The sequence below is a fragment of the Mirounga leonina genome, unplaced genomic scaffold (genome assembly GCF_011800145.1).
Source record: "Mirounga leonina isolate KUSES-001 unplaced genomic scaffold, KU_Mleo_1.0 Mir_175, whole genome shotgun sequence".
In the NCBI taxonomy this organism is placed as follows: Eukaryota; Metazoa; Chordata; class Mammalia; order Carnivora; family Phocidae; genus Mirounga; species Mirounga leonina.
The window spans coordinates 20,247,564-20,253,554 of NW_023270453.1; the positions used below are offsets into that span (position 1 = coordinate 20,247,564).

Sequence of the window (5,991 nt, forward strand, 5' to 3'; positions counted from 1 at the left end):
TTTAAGCGACTGCCTTTGGCTCAGGTCATGATCCTGGAGTCCCGGGATCGAGTCCCGCATCGGGCTCCCTGCTCAGCGGGGAGTCTGCCTCTCCCTCTGACTCTCCCCCTCTCATGCTCTCTCTCTATCACTATCTCTCTTGATAAATAAATAAAAATCTTAAAAAAAAAAGATTTATTATTTATTTATTTGACAGCGAGAGAGCACAAGCAGGGGGAGTGGGGAAGGGAGAGGGAGAAGCAGGCCTCCCGCAGAGGGGGGAGCCTGATGTGGGGCTCGATCCTGGGACTCCGGGATCATGACCTGAGCCGAAGACAGACTCTTCACCGACTGAGCCCCCCAGGCGCCCCAAGGACATTCATTTCCTGATAAGGAAACTGTTATGCCTTATGAGCTGATAATTAGTTATTTAAAATGTCAGTTTTCTGCCTTAAAGAGGGTAGTTTCCTCATGATTGTCTCTGGTGGGAGTCAGTTTCCCCACCCAGAGGTGGGGGGGGTACTTATCTTGAGTACCTTCCTAAATTCCATCCATGCTGAATACAACTCAAGGCTTTCAGATAAATATGTATCAATGCAGCCTAGAGATACCCTGTTGGGCAGGCACAACTTATTTCCATTTGGGGGGAACCTAAAAAATGGGAGATAAACTTCCTTTTACTTTCGAGTGAAGAAAAGGTCTTCATCCTGCTCAAGCATTGAGTCTATCTGTGGTTCTCAAAATTCAGTTATTTTAGGGCTGCATCTTTGGTGAGCGGTAGCCAGAACAGACACGTGACTACTGCCTTAAGTCGGGTATTTTAATACTTGCAAAGCCACAGGTGCGAGGAAAGAGCCCCAGTGAGAATCAGATATGGAAGAGGCAGAGCTGTGCTCCCACACTGCTGAAGACGGAAGGAGGAGTCCACCCAGGCTGGGTGTCACACCACCCTCACGACGCACCTGACGGTCTGGACAGTAGACATGGTCGCAGAGGAAAAGCCACAGGCGGGGTTGGGACACACAGCACTCCCTGCTCTTCTAATCTGTCTTCCTCCCCATTAGCAATCAGAGTGTTCAGGATAGGATCGCCAAGCCAATCCAAGAATCTTCTTACAGCACCAAGCCCCAGCACAGCTCTCCTTGAGTGGAGGATGGTGAGCAGGCAGCTACTCTTGCTGAGGGAGCAGAAGGCAAGCTGAGGACAAAGCATAAGCCCATAAGCGAACACCCTACAATCTCCCCCCAACCCCCCACTCCTGGGTGGGACACGTGTGACATTCTTCCAGGAATCTCCCAACTATCTTAATGTTAATGCCTTACTAGAGGGGTAAACAACCTTAACTTGACAATGGCAAGGCCTCTGGTATCCTGTAGGTCCTCTTTAGCATATGAAAGCCTGGTGATGGGTATTAAGGAGGGCATTCACTGCATGGAGCCCTGGGTGTCATAGGAAAACAATGGATCATGGATCACTACATCAAAAACTAATGATGTATTGTATGGTGACTAACATAACATAATAAAATTAAATTTAAAAAAAAGAAAGTCCTTTTCAAACCTCCCTTTTCCTTACTTCCCCAATTCCTGAGTATATAATCAACCACTCCTCAAGACCCTGGTGCAGTAACTTTCTGTCCATGGGTCCTGTCCCTGTGCTTTAAGAAACCACCATTTGGTACCAAAGACATCTCAAGAATTCTTTCTTGGTCCTCGGCTCCAGACTCCACCCCACCCAACCTCACCTATGTTCCCAAACCACGTCACTCTCTTTCCCCTCAGGCCTCCAGGAGCCATGCTGCACAGGACCTCACTTCAGGACTAGATCTTAGGGAGCAGCTTGTTGAAACATGCATGTCCAGAGGAGTGAGGAACAAAGCACTCCCACCTTCTGATTGTGGTACAGTAAGAAAAATTAAGGATGAAAAAAATTAGAGAAAAAAAATGCTAATACAGCTGTGGAGATGCCGTGTTAACACCTTCAGAAGTTGAGAAAACAAAAGAAGTGTTTTAAAAGAGGATAATTTAGTTCAGGAGAAACATTATTTATGTCCCACAAATAAAGAAATTAAGTGCGATGAGAAGCAAACATCTTCCTAATCCTCTTAAGCACCCAAGTTCTACCCCTTTAGAACTTGGTTTTCTAGGCTTCGATTTTTTTTTTTTTAAGAGAGATTGAGAGAGAGAGAGCAGGTGAGCAGGGGGTAGGGGTGGAGGGAGAGAAAGAGAGAGAATCTCAAGCAGACTCCCCGCTGAGCAGGGGAGCCCAATGCAGGGCTCGATCCCACAAACCTGAGATCATGACCTGAGCTGATATCAAGAGTTGGATGCTTAAATGACTGAGCCATCAGGCGCCCCGAATCTTTGATCTTATTATGGTTTTGATACTTTGATTCCTTTCTCTATTCTCAACTTATGATCAGACCTTTACAAAATGGCTCTATACAAACACACCCCTTTTCCTTTTGTTTGTTTTTTTTTTACTTTGAAGCATAACATATATATGAATATCAGTAATGATGAACACCCATGTAATAACCTCTCAGAGAAAGAAACACAACATCAGCAACAAATCCTGGGTACCTCCTCTTATATGTTCCATCTTTTATGTTCGTCTTCACCGTGTGTCTGGGGGCAGTGGTGCTGGTGGGCATGGGGCCTCTACCTCACAGCTCAGAGGCCGCAGCTGCATAGCTCTGGGCATTTCCTTGCCGCTGAGCCTCAGTCTCCTCACATGTACCATGTTGAAGGGTCACCTATCTCATAGGCTTGTTTGCTGGCTGAGTACTTGGAACCCTGCCTCTGAGCTGCACCAGCGGCCTGAGGCACAGACTAGAAGTAGCTGGGCACCAGTACCGACTTCAGTGGAAGGACGAGGGCTGCTAAACATCCTGCAATGTACAGCACAACACCACACAGGGACACGTGGCCTCATCCGGAATGCCATTAACATCCCCTTTGAGAAACAAAGCCATGTCTGAGAATCCAGAAGGAAAGAAAAAAGGATCGAACAAGTCTCTTAAACACGTATATCAATATTGATATTCTATAATTACATAGTTTTCCCAATGTCTAAATTATATAATCTTTGTTACACCTTAAAACCATAATTTTTTATTCTGTTTGAAGAAGGGAAGAGGACAGCTGATCATCTGTTTTTGTATTCGTGGAAAATACAAGTACATAGAAAATAAGTTTGCTTAGTGAAAACTTAGAGTGGGAAAGATCCATATACAGAGTACAGGTTTAATAAATTGGGGTGCCCATCCTTAAATATTGTATTCTACGGGGCGCCTGGGTGGCTCAGATGGTTAAGCATCTGCCTTCGGCTCAGGTCATGATCCCAGGGTCCTGGGATCGAGCCCCACATCAGGTTCCCTGCTCAGCGGAAAGCCTGCTTCTCCCTCTCCCTCTCACTCCCCCTGCTTGTGTTCCCTCTCTTGCTGTGTCTCTCTCTGTCAAATAAAAATAAATAAATAAATAAATAAATAAATATTGTATTCTACGGCCATATAAAATCACATCATAGAAGACTCTTTCACTGACATGGGAAAAATGTTATGTGGCTAAATGAAAAAATAAAGAAGGATTAAAAAAACAGACAAATTGAAATCACAATTAAAACATGTGCAAAGGCAAATATGACCCAGAAGCCAAAGGAAAAAAAAAAGAGAAAGAAAGAAAAGAAAAAGAAAAAAGAAAGAAAAGAAAAGCAAACAACAGAAACTGCCCATGAGAATGAAAAGACAGGATGTTAACTAAGATCCTAAAGTAGCCATTATAAATATATTCACAGAACTACGTGGAACCATAATTTACAAAGTCAAGGATGGTATGATTACAGTGCCATCAAAGAGAAAATATCAATAAGGAGCCAGAAATTATTTGAAAAAATGGCAATTTTGAAGTTGAAACTACAACAACTAAAATGAAACATTCACTGGAGAGTAAATTTGAACTGGCAGGAAAAAGTGAGCACACTTTAAGGTAGATCAATAATGATCATTCAATCAAAACATGCAAACAACAGAGAAAGAAAAATGAAGAGATATGAATACAGTCTTGCAAAATTTGTGGGACAATATTGAGGGTACCGACATACATGTAACAGAGTTAGAAGGAGAAAGGAGTAAAAAGAATATTCCAAGAAATAATGGCTGAAAACTTCCCAAAGTTATTAAAAAACAATCCAGGAAGCTCAATAAACTCCAAATGGAATAAATACAAAGAGTTCCAGAACAGACACATCCTACTAAAAATGCTGAAGGCTAAAGACAAGGAGAAAATCTTGAAAGCACAAAAACAACTCATCACTTACAAGAGAACCCCAATAAGATTGACAGCTGATTTCTCACCAGAGGCAATGGAAGTCAGAAGAAGTGCATTTTCAAAGTGCTCCAAGAAAAACATGTCAACCAGGATTCCTTCTATCTAGTAAAGCTATCTTTCACAGATGGAGGTGAAATAAAGACATTCCCAAATGAACAAAAGCTGAGAGAATTTGTTGTCTGTGGATCACCTTACCAGAAATACTAAAGGAGGTCTTGAAAGCTAGTGATCCCAGATGGTAATTCAAATCCACATACACACAAAAACCATAGAGCATAGTGAAGATAATTATGTAATTATAATAGTATAAATGCATATTTACTTTCCTTTTTTAACTATTTAAAAAGCAAGTATATAAAAATATGTATATGATATATTGTTAGGCCTACAACATATAAAAATATAATATATTTGCCAATAATAGCACAAAAGAGATGAGTTGCAGCAAAGCTGTATTGGGCTCAGGAAATATTTCCATATAGTAATCTGAACTCATTCAGAAAAAATGAAGTTAATCAGAAATGATAAATAAAAAGCCTAATATAACAAAAGCTATAAATTTATGATCACTCTTCTTATTTAGGCTTTAAAATACTTAAAATATTATAAAGGGATAATAATAACTAGGTGTTGTTGGGTCTGTGAGGTTTACACAAATAACATGCATATAACTTATACAATGAAAAGGAAGGATAGGGAATAGAACTATACAGGAGGAACATTTTTATATCTCACTGGAATTAAAAATATAAATCTGAAGCAGATTCTGATAAGATGCATATGGTAAACCCTAGAGCAACCATTAAGGATATAAATCAAAAATATACAATGAAAATCTTAAAAAAATTAAATGCTACCTTAGAAAAATTTACTCAATGCAAAAGAAAACATTAAAGGAGTAACTGTAACAAAGAAGATATGAGACACATATAAAACAAAAAGCAAAATGGTAGACATAAATCCAACTATATCAATAGTAATGTTAAATGTGAATGGATTACACAATCCAGTAAAAAAAGGCAATAAACATCTTGTCAAATTACATGTTAAAAAGCAAGATCCAATTTTATGCTGTCACAGAGACTCATTTTAGATTCAAAGATAGAAATAGATTGAAAGTAAAATAATGGAAAAAAATATATTATGCAAACAGTAACCATAGAAAGCTGGAGGGGCTACACTAACATTAGACAAAATGGACTTCATTTTTTTTAAAAGATTTTTTTATTTATTTGACAGAGAGAGACACAGAAAGGCTGGGAACACAGCAGGGGGAGTGGGAGAGGGAGAAGCAGGCTCCCTGCTAAGCAGGGAGCCTGATGCAGGGCTCGATCCCAGGACCCTGGGATCATGACCTGAGCCAAAGGCAGACGCTTAATGAATGAGCCACCCAGGCGCCCCTGGACTTCATTTTTTAAAAAAGTTTTTATTTTAATTGCAGCATAGTTAACATATAGTGTTATATTAGTTTCCTGTGTACAATGTAGTTATTCAACACTTCCATACAACACCCGGTGCTCATCACAGCAAGTGTGCTCCTTCAACCCCATCACCTGTTTCACCCATCCCCCTACTGACCTCCCCTCTGGTGACCATCAGTGTGTTCTCTAGAGTGAAGAGTCTGTTTCTTGGTTTGCCTTTCTTTCTTTCTTTCTTTCTTTCTTTCTTTCTTTCTTTCTTTCTT

The 5,991-nt window shown here is 40.4% G+C and overlaps 1 long non-coding RNA gene across 1 annotated transcript in view; it reads right to left on the bottom strand.

Annotated features, from left to right (window-relative positions):
* Positions 1-785: 785 nt before the first annotated feature.
* LOC118021908 overlaps positions 786-5,991 on the bottom strand; it is a 23,152-nt gene continuing 17,946 nt past the window's right edge. Inside the window, exon 2 of the long non-coding RNA XR_004682341.1 lies at positions 786-1,176. This is a non-coding gene — a long non-coding RNA (uncharacterized LOC118021908). The remainder of the gene's footprint in view (positions 1,177-5,991) is intronic.